Source organism: Pseudophryne corroboree, chromosome 12 (assembly GCF_028390025.1).
Source record: "Pseudophryne corroboree isolate aPseCor3 chromosome 12, aPseCor3.hap2, whole genome shotgun sequence".
NCBI lineage: Eukaryota > Metazoa > Chordata > Amphibia > Anura > Myobatrachidae > Pseudophryne > Pseudophryne corroboree.
In genome coordinates this window covers 141,545,849-141,560,577 of record NC_086455.1, presented here as the reverse complement: position 1 = coordinate 141,560,577, position 14,729 = coordinate 141,545,849, and the positions used below count along the sequence as shown (strand labels likewise).

General features: G+C 48.1%; 1 protein-coding gene across 14 annotated transcripts in view; it reads right to left on the bottom strand.

The window, feature by feature from the left end:
• Positions 1 to 14,729, bottom strand: part of LOC134981011 (receptor-interacting serine/threonine-protein kinase 3-like) — a 246,712-nt gene that overhangs the window by 66,767 nt on the left and 165,216 nt on the right. Inside the window, exon 1 of one of the 14 annotated variants that reach the window (XM_063948109.1) lies at positions 13,671 to 13,749. The exons of the other annotated variants lie outside the window; for them this stretch is intronic. The gene's annotated coding sequence lies outside the window, so the exon portion shown is untranslated. Of the gene's footprint in view, positions 1 to 13,670; positions 13,750 to 14,729 lie in introns of those variants that run through there. 14 annotated transcript variants of the gene reach the window in all.

Sequence of the window (14,729 nt, the reverse complement as noted above, 5' to 3'; positions counted from 1 at the left end):
ATGGTATTTGGTACCGGGGACACAGTACCTCAATCAAGTCTGTAGTTGCCTGTGAATTAACGGTGGATAACGGAAACATGTTTCTCACCGCCCAGGCTGCCAAAGCCTGAGTTATCCGCTTTGCAGCAGGATGACTGCTGTGATATTTCATCTTCCTCGCAAAGGACTGTTGGACAGTCAATTGCTTACTGGAAGTAGTACAAGTGGTCTTCCGACTTCCCCTCTGGGATGACGATCGACTCCCAGCAGCAACAACAGCAGCGCCAGCAGCAGTAGGCATTACACTCAAGGATGCATCGGAGGTATCCCAGGCAGGAGAGGACTCGTCAGACTTGCCAGTGACATGGCCTGCAGGACTATTGGCTTTCCTGTGTAAGGAGGAAATTGACACTGAGGGAGTTGGTGGTGTGGTTTGCAGGAGCTTGGTTACAAGAGGAAGGGATTTAGTGGTCAGTGGACTGCTTCCGCTGTCATCCAAAGTTTATGAACTTGTCAATGACTTCTGATGAATGCGCTCCAGGTGACGTATAAGTGAGGATGTTCCGAGGTGGTTACCGTCCTTACCCCTACTTATTACAGCTTGACAAAGGCAACACACGGCTTGACACCTGTTGTCCGCATTTGTGTTAAAATAATTCCACACCGAAGAGGTGATTTTTTTTTGTAATTTGACCAGGCATGTCAATGGCCATATTCGTCCCACGGACAACAGGTGTCTCCCCGGGTGCCTGACTTAAACAAACCACCTCACCATCAGAATCCTCCTTGTCAATTTCCTCCTCAGCACCAGCAACACCCATATCCTCATCCTGGTGTACTTCAACAGTGACATCTTCAATTTGACTATCAGGAACTGGACTGCGGGTGCTCCTTCCAGCACTTGCAGGGGGCGTGCAAATGGTGGAAGGCGCCACCTCTTCCCGTCCAGTGTTGGGAAGGTCAGGCATCGCAGCCGACACAATTGGACTCTCCTTGGGGATTTGTGATTTAGAAGAACGCACAGTTCTTTGCTGTGCTTTTGCCAGCTTAAGTCTTTTCATTTTTCTAGTGAGAGGATGAGTGCTTCCATCCTCATGTGAAGCTGAACCACTAGCCATGAACATAGGCCAGTGCCTCAGCCGTTCCTTGCCACTCCGTGTCGTAAATGGCATATTGGCAAGTTTACACTTCTCCTCATATGCTTTTAATTTTGATTTTTGGGTCATTTTACTGAACTTTTGTTTTTTGGATTTTACATGCTCTCTACTATGACATTGGGCATCGGCCTTGGCAGATGACGTTGATGGCATTTCATCGTCTCGGCCATGACTAGTGGCAGCAGCTTCAGCACGAGGTGGAAGTGGATCTTGATCTTTCCCTATTTTACCCTCCACATTTTTGTTCTCCATTTTTTAATGTGTGGAATTATATGCCAGTATCAATAGCAATGGCCTACTACTATTTATACTGTGCACAACTGAAATGCACCACAGGTATGGATGGATAGTATACTTGACGACACAGAGGTAGGTAGAGCAGTGGCCTTCTGTACCGTACTCCTATATATTATATACTGGTGGTCAGCAAAATTATGCACTGTACTCCTACTATATACTACAATGCAGCACAGATATGGAGCGTTTTTCAGGCAGAGAACGTATAATACTGGTGGTCACTGGTCAGCAAAACTCTGCACTGTACTCCTCCTATATAATACTGGGTATCCGTTCACATGGTTGACCATGTTATGGTCGACAGTCATTAGGTCGACCACTATTGGTCGACATTGACATGGTCGACACGGACACATGGTCGACACGTGAAAATGGTCGACACATAAAAGGTCGACACCTGAAAAGGTCGACGTGAGTTTTTTTAACTTTTTTATCTTTTGGGGAACTTTTCCATACTTTACGATCCACGTGGACTACGATTGGAACGGTAATCTGTGCCGAGCGACGTGGGAGCGGAGCGAAGGCACCATGCCCGAAGCATGGCAAGTGAAGCGAGCCATGCAAGGAGACGCGGTGCACTAATTGGGGTTCCCAGTCACTTTTACGCAAAAAACGACACCAAAAAAAGTTAAAAAACTCATGTCCACATTTTCATGTGTCGACCTTTCATGTGTCGACCATTTTCATGTGTCGACCATGTGTCCATGTCGACCATGTCAATGTCGACCAATAGTGGTCGACCTAATGACTGTCGACCATAACATGGTCGACCATTCATACCGGAACCATAATACTGCTGGTCCCCAGTCCCCACAATAAAGCAGTGTGAGCACAGATATATGCAGCACACTGAGCACAGATATGGAGCGTTTTTCAGGCAGAGAACGTATAATACTGGTGGTCACTGGTCAGCAAAACTCTGCACTGTACTCCTCCTATATAATACTGCTGGTCCCCAGTCCCCACCATAAAGCAGTGTGAGCACAGATATATGCAGCACACTGAGCACAGATATGGAGCATTTTTCAGGCAGAGAACGTATAATACTGGTGGTCACTGGTCAGAAAAAACTCTGCACTGTACTCCTCCTATATAATACTGCTGGTCCCCAGTCCCCACAATAAAGCAGTGTGAGCACAGATATATGCAGCACACTGAGCACAGATATGGAGCGTTTTTCAGGCAGAGAACGTATAATACTGGTGGTCACTGGTCAGCAAAACTCTGCACTGTACTCCTCCTATATAATACTGCTGGTCCCCAGTCCCCACAGTAAAGCAGTGTGAGCACAGATATATGCAGCACACTGAGCACAGATATGGAGCGTTTTTCAGGCAGAGAACGTATAATACTGGTGGTCACTGGTCAGCAAAACTTTGCACTGTACTCCTATAATACTGCTGGTCCCCAGAATAAAGATATTTGCAGCCCCCTGAAACAAAGTGAGAGGACGCCAGCCACGTCCTCTCACTCTCATTTCCAATGCACGAGTGAAAAATGGCGGCGACGCGCGGCTCCTTATATAGAATCCGAATCTCGCGAGAATCCAACAGCGGGATGACGTTCGGGCGCGCTTGGGTTAACCGAGCAATACAGGAGAGTCCGAGTATGCCTCGGACCCGTGTAAAATGGGAGAAGTTCGGGGGGGTTCAGATTCCGAGGAACCGAACCCGCTCATCACTAATATATATATATATATATATATATACATACACACACACACACACACAGAGACACACTAGTTTTACGGACCCAGCATATACTGGGTCACCTCAGTCCCCACCCCTGTGATTGTCTCTACCCAGTTCTGGTAACCCCCCATGACAAATCTTGCGTTTGCCACTGGATCTTCTTCCTCTCTGAGACTTTCCCTCTTGCAGAGATTAAGTATATATACTGTATCCTGGGACCCTGTCTATTCCAGTACCACCAGTTCTGCCATTTTTATACTGCAGTTAACAGACCACACACTTCTCGACAATGATAAACTCTTCAATCCTTTATGCTGGCTTATATATATTATTTATCAGCTTCTTGTTGATGGCGCACCAATCGTCAGAATCACGCTAATTGGCATAGTAGAGTCTTCATCTGTATATTGTATTTTGATCAAAAAGGGGGCTTGGCCTCACAGGAAAGAGGGCATGCCCTCGTGGCCCAACCTAATTTCCATCACAGGGGTGGGGAGCATGCCCAGCATTCTCAGAGATGTGGGATTTCCCCCGAAGACTTGTACAAAAAATGACATATCTTATAAAATTATTTTCTGAAAAGATGGTGAAATATTAAAATATAGTGTAATAAAGAAACAGAATGGGATAATAAAAACACAGACATGTTCACAGTTTTAAAACATCAGCCGAAGAGCGGCCCATGATCGTTTCACCATGGCTTCCCCTGAGAGCCCTAAGGAAGCCACGGTGAAACGATCATGGTCTGCTCTTCGGCCGATGTTTTAAAACTGTGAAAATGTCTGTGTGATTGCATTTAGTAATTAGACCCTACATGGTATAAATCACTGTAACACGCATAGGCGCCATCTCCGATTATCTCCCCTGTCGGCTGTTGTCATACCAGTCACTAAGCAGAGATGGAGGTGGGATCCCAGACATCTAGGCAACAGCTCCCAGTGCATGCTGGGCAAATGAAAGGTGGCTTGTGAGGGGAGACACACAGTAGGGAGAGCCCAGGCCGCTGAATACAAGTGGGGTTCAGATAGATGACGGCAGAAATAAAACATGCCGCTGTGTATCAGCGTTCTATACTGTTGTTGAAGGACGGAATATGTGCGATTGATTACAAAGAGAAATCACACTACCTACAATGAGCATTAGCTGCTGAATATTAGCAGAGATGATACAACAATGAAATAATAATAGCACCAACTCTCATTACTTGTACCAACAACTAGAATATTGAAATAGACATACATGGAGAGTAATATACAAAGATGTGGAATGTCTACTGGTATATAAAATATGCAAAACTGTCAGTAATACTGATATATTGGTGTGTGAATTAAAGTCAACATATTCCATATAATAAGCCATTGTGTCAGTGCAGTGGGCATGTTCCAGGAGGGTCCCGAGCTTTATTAGGATTCAGGGAGCACTCCCCAATATTTGGTAGCCTCTCAGACATTCACGGAGAGTAGGCAAGTATGCTATGAATATTTATATCTGCTCAGATGATGGCTTATTCATACAGGTATGTAAAAAAGCTAATTTAGAACAATGATGCATATAGGGGGTCATTCCGAGTTGATCGCTTGCTAGCTACTTTTTGCAGCCGCGCAAATGCATAGTCGCCGCCCACTGGGGAGTGTATATTTGCTGTGCAAGGGTGCAATCGCATGTGCAGCCGAGCAGTACAAAAATAGTTTGTGCAGTTTCTGAGTAGCTCAGAACTTACTCAGCCCTTGTGAACACTTCAGCCTGTCCGGTCCCGGAATTTACGCCAGACACCCGCCCTGCAAACGCTTGGACACGCCTGCGTTTTTCCAAACACTCCCAGAAAACGGTCAGTTGACACCCACAAAAGCCCTCTTCACGTCAATCTCCTTGCGTTCAGCTGTGCGAATGGATTCTTGGTTAAATCCATCGCACAGCAGCGATCCGCTTTGTACCCGTACATCGCGCCTGCGGATTGAGGTGTATATGCATGAGCAGTAGTGACCTGATCGCTGCGCTGCGAAAAAGTCAGCGTGCGATCAGGTTGGAATGACCCCCATTAAACAGACAGTATATTTAACCTCAGTAGTTATATATATATATTGTCTGTTCAGATATCTGTGTGTACAGTAGGTGACAAGCAAACTGATCTTCTACAAACCAGCAGAGAAGGAGTTAACCCCATTCCCTGCCAGGGGCTCCCTTGTGGGATAGTAAAGGCCTTTGGCAGGCATTTTGGTGTCAGAATATTTGGGGGGGGGAAAAAGAAAAAAAAAAAAGAAATTAATCTTCAGAACTCTACAGATTGCTGATTTAAATGTCCTCACTCTGTGGGTTCAGGGCATTGAAGCGCACCTAATGTATAAGTGTCACATCTGCAGAGCTTTTACATCACTCAAGTCTTAAAGAGCCTCATATTTCACCATTTCAGAGGTGCTCTGGTGGAAAACAGACACAGCAAGTTAAGTGGGTGTGTGCCAAGGTGAAGAAGAGCACTGATGTATATTGTAATGGATATCACCGAGTTCTTAACCCGATTACTACCGCCAAGATTGAGGGCAGAACCTTGCACAGTACATTCCACCACTTATGCTTCGATACTAATCGCATATGTACTAACATTTTTGCTGGCTTTTGCTGGCGTTACCATCCACACCGAAGCCCATGCGTCCTAGGCTTGGTACATACTGGAAATGTGGTAAAATTCCCTCAAAACAAGGGTTTTACAGAATTTTTCCGTTAGTAGATCCCGCCCTCAGTCTTACATGTAGGCATAACATACAGTATGAGGTTACACCTTCCACTGTTCTTACATTGCACCATCACCATAGTTTAAGCTTTGAGACAGGGCCGGATTAAGGTCTGTGGGGGCCCCCGGGCAACAAATTTGTGTGGCCCCCACAAACTGTCCGCAAAACTGCAAAAAAACTTCGGAGTAGGAGTACAGCATTTACCTGTCTCCTCTCCGTCCTCCTCAGCAGCTGAGATGTTCCATTACTGCTTTGGCCGCCGAGGAGCTTCACTCACAGCAGTGTGAAGTCTCGCGAGATAATGTCAAATCTTGCGAGACTTCACACTGCAGTGAGTGAAGCTCCTCGGCGGCCGCAGCTGTAATGGAATGTCTCAGCTGCCGAGGAGGACGGAGAGGAGACAGGTAAATGCTGTACTCCTGCTCCGATGTTTTTTTGCAGTTGTGAGGACAGTGTTTGGGGGGCCCACTTGTGTGGGGGCCCCGGGACGACCGCCCCTTCCGCCCCGCCGTTAATCCGGCTCTGCTTTGAGACATGGAACTATTCAGGTTGAACTGTCTTTGGGTGGGATGCACTATCCTCAAAAATTCGGTCAAACTGAATGACTGAATTACCCATATGCAAAGTGAAAGTGAAACTTTTTGTAGAGCTTGTTCTCCATAGGCAAACACCATCTATAGATGGCGTTGCCTTATAGTAGCCTATGGGATTCTTACCACAGACTTCCCCAAGAGGGATCCAATTGGATCCCTTCCAGTGTCTCCGACGGCTCGCACAGGCACTGGCCAACTGTCATGCATGCAGTGGAGGACTCTCAAGTCATAAATCCGAAAGTCCTCACACCACAAAGTACAGCCATTATCAGAAGAGCTGTCCTTAGCGGTATTAATCGCAAATCTTCATGCATGCGGCATAACTAAACACCACAATGTATGTGATCAGTGGCAAGATGTGTTATATTCAAAATGCAATGCATGGTGCATCCTTGAGACTTTTGTTTGGCACATGTTGCAATCAGTGGGGTTATTCAGATGTGGATGCAAACCAAAAAGCAAGCGACTGGGCAAAAGCATGTTGTACTGCAGGTGGGGTAGATGTAACATGTGCAGAGAGATTTAGATATGGGTGAGGTGTGTCAAACTGAAATCTACAATTGCAGTGTAAAAATAAACTGTCTAACATTTGTGTGCTACATGCAAATGTAGCCTGTATTTGCCCTGCACAGAAAAATATAAATGTATTTGCTACCCTTGCATTTGAAAATGGTTTGTTCCACACAGGGACATGCGACAATCACCGCATGTCACTGGTTCCAGAAACAAACGTACATGTTTTTTCTGCCTTGCTGCCAAATCAGGCCCGATTTGTAGAGCAATGGCATAAACTAATTGCGCCCAAGAAACATACTGTATATGTGGGCCACATGGGATAATAGCTGCCCCCTTTTTTGTTGTCATCTTTTCAGCTTTACATTTCAAAGACATGTGTAGGTGCGACTGTGGGGGTCATTCTGACCCGATTGCACGCTGCAGTTTATCGCAGCGGTGCGATCGGGTCAGAATTCTGCATGCGCCAGAGCCGAAGGTCGTCGCTGCGCTACGATCGCCTCTGCCTGATTGACAGGCAAAGACAGTCGCTGGGCGGGGGTGGCCGCCGTTTCATGGGCGCGGTCCGGCCAATGCAGGCATGGCCGGACCGTGCGGGGGGCGGGCCGCAGCGGCTGCGTGACGTCACACGCAGCCGCTGCGGGCCGGGGAGCGTCGAGTAGCTCCCGGCCAGCACGCTAAAGCTGCGCTGGCCGGGAGCTACTCTTAAAGTGCAAAAGCATCGCCACTGTGCGATGCTTTTGCACTTCTGCGGGGGGAAGGGGGGGGCACTGACATGCGGGGCGGGATAGCCCTGTGCTGGGCATCCCCCTGCATGTCTGTGGTCATGACTGTAGCCCTGCAAAATTTTGCAGGGCTGCGATCAACTCGGAATCATCCCCTGTGTCCAGTAATGATGTGGCACTTTCCCCCATTCAGGCCCTGATTAAGGGTTCCAGCCGTCCTAGGCTAACACAGAAGTGTCATGTGGTCAGCTGTAAAATTCTACTTCTACTAAGTAGCATCATAATCATCAGTGGTAGGTATTGCATTTGCACCAGAGCAATTGTCAAGTGCACCGGTACTTTAGCATCCACTGCCGCAATCTCTGTCTCTGTTATGTGCACTCTTTATATGGGTTTAACATCCATTTTGATACCAGAGGCATGGCTTCATTGCTTTTCATTGGTCATTGTGATAAGCTTCAGTTGTGTGGATAAGGATATCTACAGTATTATTTAAATTGTGGTGTTGATGTAGTTATCAATTTGAAATACTTATTTAAACAAGAATTGTTATTAAAAAAATGTGCTTATGTATTGAAACTGCTAATAAAGTGCAGAGTCCAATTCATATTGGTAAAATGCTGTATTGTCTTTTCATTTATTATGATTAGATAAAGTGATCTGAAGGGGTCTGCATAGTACAGTATCCCATATTTCTATGAATTGCATACCATATTACTCATGATAGAGTGTATCTGTCACCTGCATATGCTGAAGACAGACATTGGACCTAATTCAGCATGGATTGCAAGAGCAAAATCTTTCTCTAATGGGCAAAACCATGGGGGTCATACCGAGTTGATCGCTTGCACTGCAATGCGCAGGCCCATCATACGGGTACAAAGAGGATCGGTGCTGGGCAATGGATTTAACCAACAATGCTTCGCACAGCCAATCACAAGGTGATTGACAGAAAGAGGGCGTCTATGGGTGTCAACTGACCGTTTTCTGGCAGTGTTTGGAAAAACGCAGGCGTGTCCAAGCATTTGCAGGGCGGGTATCTGACGTCAATTCCGGGACCAAAAAGACTGAAGTGATCGCAGCGGCTGAGTAAGTCCAGAGCTACTCAGAAACTGCAAAAAACTTTTTTGTGCTGTCGGCTGCGAAAGCGTTCGCATACTTGCAAAGTGAAAATACACTCCCCCATAGGCGGCGACTATCTGATTGCAGCACAGCAAAAAGTTGCTAGCGAGCGATCAACTTGGAATGACTCCCCATGTGTACTGCAGGTGGTGTAAATGTAACATGTGCAGAGAGAGTTAGAATTTGGTGGGTTATATTGTTTCTGTGCAGGGTAAATACTGGCTGCTTTATCTTTTTACACTGCAATTTAGATTTCAATATGAACACACCCCACCCAAATCTTACTCTCTCTGCACATGTTATATCTGCCCCCCCTGCAGTGCACATGGTTTTGCCCATTAGAGGAAGATTTTGCTTTTGCGATCCATGCTGTATTAGGCCCATTGTGTGGGTTCAGCTAATATTCCTGCAGCATAGAAATTTACTGGGAAGCCATCGTCATGGTGAGATCTAAAAAATATTTATAATAACTTGGATAAGAAGGCCGTCTCTTCCATTGGGCTTACTGGACAGATGCTCAAGGGCCTGTGGTCAATACCCCGATCCTCTGGAATGCCACCACCACTGGTAGCAACCATCCTTCCTGAGATCGCAGCCGCCATTAGTCTTCACTCCCACCCTCACCTCAACAGCTGGAGGATTGGTAGGGGCACCCCTGTACATTTGCCCAAGGGCCTACATTCCTGTAAAGATGACCGTGGCAAGAAATGAGAGGGATGCCATTGCATTTGCAGGTGGCAGAAAGACCGGGCAATCCACTGGCACTTGAAAGTGGGGGGAAGATTTATCAAATCGCGGAGAGAGATAAAGTGGAGAGATTGCTCATAGCAATCAAATTCGTTCACAGCTGAAGATGCCTCGGTGCCTCAGAGGTCCGATGTTGCAACCAATGTGCGCCCAATGTTTCTCCTTACGTACATGAGCGGCAGGCGTTAGATGCCAACAGTGGGCGTCTCTAAGCATAAGACAGTGTCTGAGTTGTTAGCATATATTCTCAAATCTGCTGCTTATGAAGTTGCATCTGCGCAAGCAACTGCGTTCCCCTCTGAATCAGGGAGCTCCACCCGTTTTTTGGGAGCCTCCCGGCCATTCTGGGAGAGTAGGCAAGTATGAAGTAGAAGGATGTGGTCTTATGTCTGCTAGGCCACGGCCCATGTCCCTTTGTGTACAACATTTGAGAGCATGACCATGTGTCGCGCCTTCTTGCTGATGGAGAGCCTCGCACTCTCGCAGCTGCTGGGCCGCTCTCAGCCTCTCCTGGCACTAAATGGATGCAGGGCTTATAGAACGCATCACAGCAGTCATGACCAAGTGTACCTTCCAACTTTTCCTCTCCCTGTGGAACACTATGGCAAGGGTCAGGAGTACAGGGGAAATCCCCGGTGGGCCCCAATGCCTGTTGGCCCTCCTCCTCCAGACTCTGCACTTGAATTATACATTATACAGATGGAGCCACACTAGTCGTGGCTCTGTCTGTGACTAGGCGCACCCAGGATGCTGTGAGCGTCTGTGTCTGGATGGGCGCCCGCGCCCAGATGGAGCCCTTTTCACTTGAATGGAAAGCATCTCCGTCTGCGCGCCCGGACAGAGATGCCCTGAATGGAAGGGTCTCTGTGCACTCCCAGCATGAAAGGGAGGATGGGTGGGTATAATGATATTGGACCTTATTCAGAGTCAGTCTGAAACGCTATGTGAGATTCATTTTGTCTCAAATTGCATTTGGAATTGGTACCTTTTTTCAAACTGAAACTTGAGTTGAGATTATGAGCCTAATTCAGAGCTGATCACAGCAACAAATTTGTTAGCTAATGGGCAAAACCATGTGCACTGCAGGGGTGGTCTTCTGTTTGCCGGCGGTCGGGCTCCCGGCGCTCAGTATACCGGCGCCGGGAGCCCGACAGCCGGCATACCGACAATTATTTTCCCTCGTGGGGGTCCACGACCCCCATAGAGGGAGAATAAAATAGTGTGGCGCGCGTAGCGCGCCACCGTGCCCGTAGCGTGGCGAGCGCAGCGAGCCCGCAAGGGGCTCATTTGCGCTCGCCAAGCTGTCGGTAAGCCGGCGGTCGGGCTCCCGGCGCCGGGATGCTGGTCGCCGGGAGCCCGACCGCCGGCCAGCCGTAGTGAACCCCACTGCAGGTGGGGCAGATATAACATTTGCAGAGAGAGTCCGATTTGGGTGGGTTACAGTATTTTGGGGGGGGTCATTCAGAGTTGATTGCAGCAGCAAATTTGTTAGCAGTTGGGCAAAACCATGGGGGTCATTCCGAGTTGATCGCTCGCTAGCAACTTTTTGCAGCGCAGAGATCATCTCAACCGCGGCTAAACTGCGCATGCGTATGCACCGCAATGCGCAGGCACGTCGTACGAGTACAAAGCGGATCATTGCTGAGCGATGGATTTAACGAAAAATCCATTTGCACAGCCGAACGCACGGTGATTGACAGGAAGAGGGCGTTTATGGGTGTCAACTGTCTGTTTTCAGGGAGTTTTTCGAAAAACACAGGCGTGTCCAGGCGTTTTCAGGGCGGGTGTCTGACATCAAATCCAGACCAGACACGCTGAAATGATCGCAAGGGCTGAGTAAGTCTAGAGCTACTTAGAAACTGCACAAAAAAATTTCGGCCCGCTCGGCAGCACACGCGTTCGCACACTTGCAAAGCGAAAATACACTCCCCCATAGGCGGCGACTATTTGATCGCAAGCCAGCAAAAAGTTGCTAGCGAGCTATCAACTCGGAATGACCCCATGTGCATTGCAGGGGAGGCAGATATAAATAAATTAGCTAACATTTCTCTGCCAAATCTAAAGGTGGGTACACACTGGAAGATATATCTACCGATCAATTGATCAGTAGATATATCTGTGGATGGATTGGGCAGTGTGTTGAGCATACACACTGCCCGATCCATCGGGGACTGAAGTCATAAACTGGGCGGGCGTGTACACACGCCCGCCTAGTTCAGATGTCAATCACCCCCGCCCGCCGCAGCATGTGTGCGGGCGGTTGGCCACCCGCCCGTACACACACAGCGATGAGACAATATATCGGTAGATATATTGGCCGTCGGCTGTGCTGCGGGCCGATGCAATACGTCTGTGAACGACGGAGTTCACAGACGTATTGGCCGTACACACTGGCCGACGGACCCGCGATATATCGGGCGTTCAAGAGAACGGCCGATATATCGGCCAGTGTGTACGGGCCTTAATTCTCTGTGTCATTATTTTATGTAAGATAAAGTGTTTGGGTTATTGATTCATGCACAAGGTCATTCATCAGCCGATAGGATGTTTAGTGCCATTGCACAGGATGCTGCACTTCAGCACCTGCATCCATGGTCATAGCCAGAACTTTGTGAGCCCCACACCAACATTTCAAAGGGACCCTCTCCCAATGCTACTAGAGAGACACCTCCTTGCAGCAGTTGTTAATTGTATGACATATAACAGTGCCCCAGTTAATTTTCTGTACTAAAGTAGTGACTTAGAGCCTAATTCAGCATAAGTTGTCATTCTGCTAAAAGTAGCAAAACTACAACTCTTTTCGCTAGCACAGGGCAAGGCCGCCCCCCATGCCGGGTTCTGACCCGCACTAACATACGAGTGCTTCGCTAAACAGGATAGGGTAGCCCCCTGCCTATGCAGCTTAGCTGTGAAGGCAGTCGGAGGGATGCCATCTTTTGGGTCGCAGCGGCTGCGTCCCTCAAGCCGTTTGGACACGCCTGTGTTCAGGGCCGTCTTTTCGAATGGGCTCAATGTGCTCTTGCCCAGGGGTAAAAGGGTCCTAGGCTGATAGCTGAGGGTCCCCTCTTTCCAGGGGTACCAGATTTTTTTTAAATCGGCCCTGGGGAACCGGAGATATCCGACTTCAAAGCAGTGGTCCCCATCCAATCCTGTTAATTGTTATTCCCAGCCAGATATCTCGGGTTCTGTCTAACTTAGAGTTTTTCTGAGGGTATAATCCAAAAGCTGGCACTCTTCCCTTTCAGTGGACACTGGCAGCTCATCTTTACTATGCCAGAACCAGAGATATCAGCCTTCAAGCAGCTGGTCCCCGCTACAGCTCAACATGCCTAATATGCAGTTTTATATATTTGTTGGTGGATTACTCTGGCTCCTGCACTCTGATCCCCAAGTCCCCAGTCCCTCCTGAATGGGACTCTCTAGTTTTCTTTTATCCCATTAAAGCTAAGAAATCTATTTCCAGGAACTGGAGATATCTGCAGTAAAGCAAGCTGCCCTGACCCCTGGAAAATGATGAATATTAAGCCTACTCCACTATCCACCCCTCCCCTTGTATGAAACACCCCCTACCACCCTGGAAGTCGTGTACCAGGGCCTCTTCATTCAGCACAATGTCCCCTTCTACAGTTTAGTGTTCTTCCTGACCCATCTGTGCAGTAAAGGAGTAATTAGCAGAAATGATTTCTCCAGGTCCTACATGCTGAGCGAAAGATAGAACCCCCCTACCCCCCGCGGGACATCAAAGCTGCCGCCGATAGCACCCCCCACCCCTACCGCTGATGGGTGGGTAGGGGCCCCAGTGCATTGCTGTGACCAGGGGCCTACACTGCTGTTAAGACGGCTCTGCCTGTGTTGTCCAGACCGTGCCCCCCAAATGGTGCTTCTATGGCCACAAAAAGGGGCATTGACGCTGCCTGCCTGCTCGTAAACTGCGATCACGTGCGATCGCAGTTTAAGACCTCGCGCATGCACGCACCTCTGTGTGTGTACATGTGCAGAAGTTCGGAAATCGGCAAATAGCAATTTCCGCACTTCTGCGGCTGTTGCTGAATTAGTCCCTTAGTTAATGTTATGTCCCATAGTAGTGCAGGCCAAATGATCATGGTAAGCCACTTACCGGATTCTTTCTCTTGTGCGATGACTGAGTAATCAGATCCACAGACACATACAGATGGGTCCACCTTTAACTTGACTTCTTTGCTGCGCCTAGGCACACCATGGTTTATTAAAATCTATTGTTCTCAACTGCAATACAATACAGAGAACAATACATCAGGGGATTAAATCATTACAGCAGGGGATTAAGTCTGACTGACCTGGCTCAATTAATCCTATTAAAGGCCAAGATAAACGTGGACCCATCTGTACATACAGCAGACTTGGTAGGAAACTCTGCTGCCACTGGGCATACGCAGCAGCTCCATTCCATCCTTTATACTGCATGTAGTGGCTGCTGGCCAGGCTGTGGGGAAAGGGGGTTTCCAGGCAACTGGAAATTCCTCCACCATGATACAGGGTTGCTACTTACTGGGACCGATTTAATTGTGTTACCCTGTGGCTATCACTAGGTGGGGCGCAAAATGGAGCAATTCAATGGTTGCTACGTTTAGACGCCCAGTAGCCGCATAGCTGACATTTCTTCTCGTATCCTCCTGAGGTGCAATAAGTAACGTGCACTAAGGGGGTAATTCAGACCTGATTGCTAGGCTGTGTTTTCGTACAGCGGGCGGTCAGGTCTAAACTGTGCATGTATATGCACCGCAATGCGCAGGCGCGTCGCATGGGTACAAAGCGGATCGCCGCTCAGCGATGGGTTTATGCGAATAATCTACTCGCACGGGCGTTCTCAAGGAGATTGACAGGAAGATGGCGTTTGTTGGTGTCAACTGACCGTTTTCAGGGAACAGTTGGAAAAAACGCAGGCGTGTCCATGCATTTGCAGGGAGGGTTCCTGATGTCAATTCCGGTCCCGGACAGGCTGATGTGATCGAAGCGGCTGAGTAAGTTCTGGGCTGCGCAGAGACTGCACAAGATCTGTTTGTACAGCTCTGCTACACGTGTTCACATACTTGCACAACTAAAATACACTCCCCCTGTAGGTGGTGACTATATGATTGCAGCAGTGCAAAAATCGCCTGCTAGTGATCAGGTCTGAATCAGGCCCAAAGCAGGACTT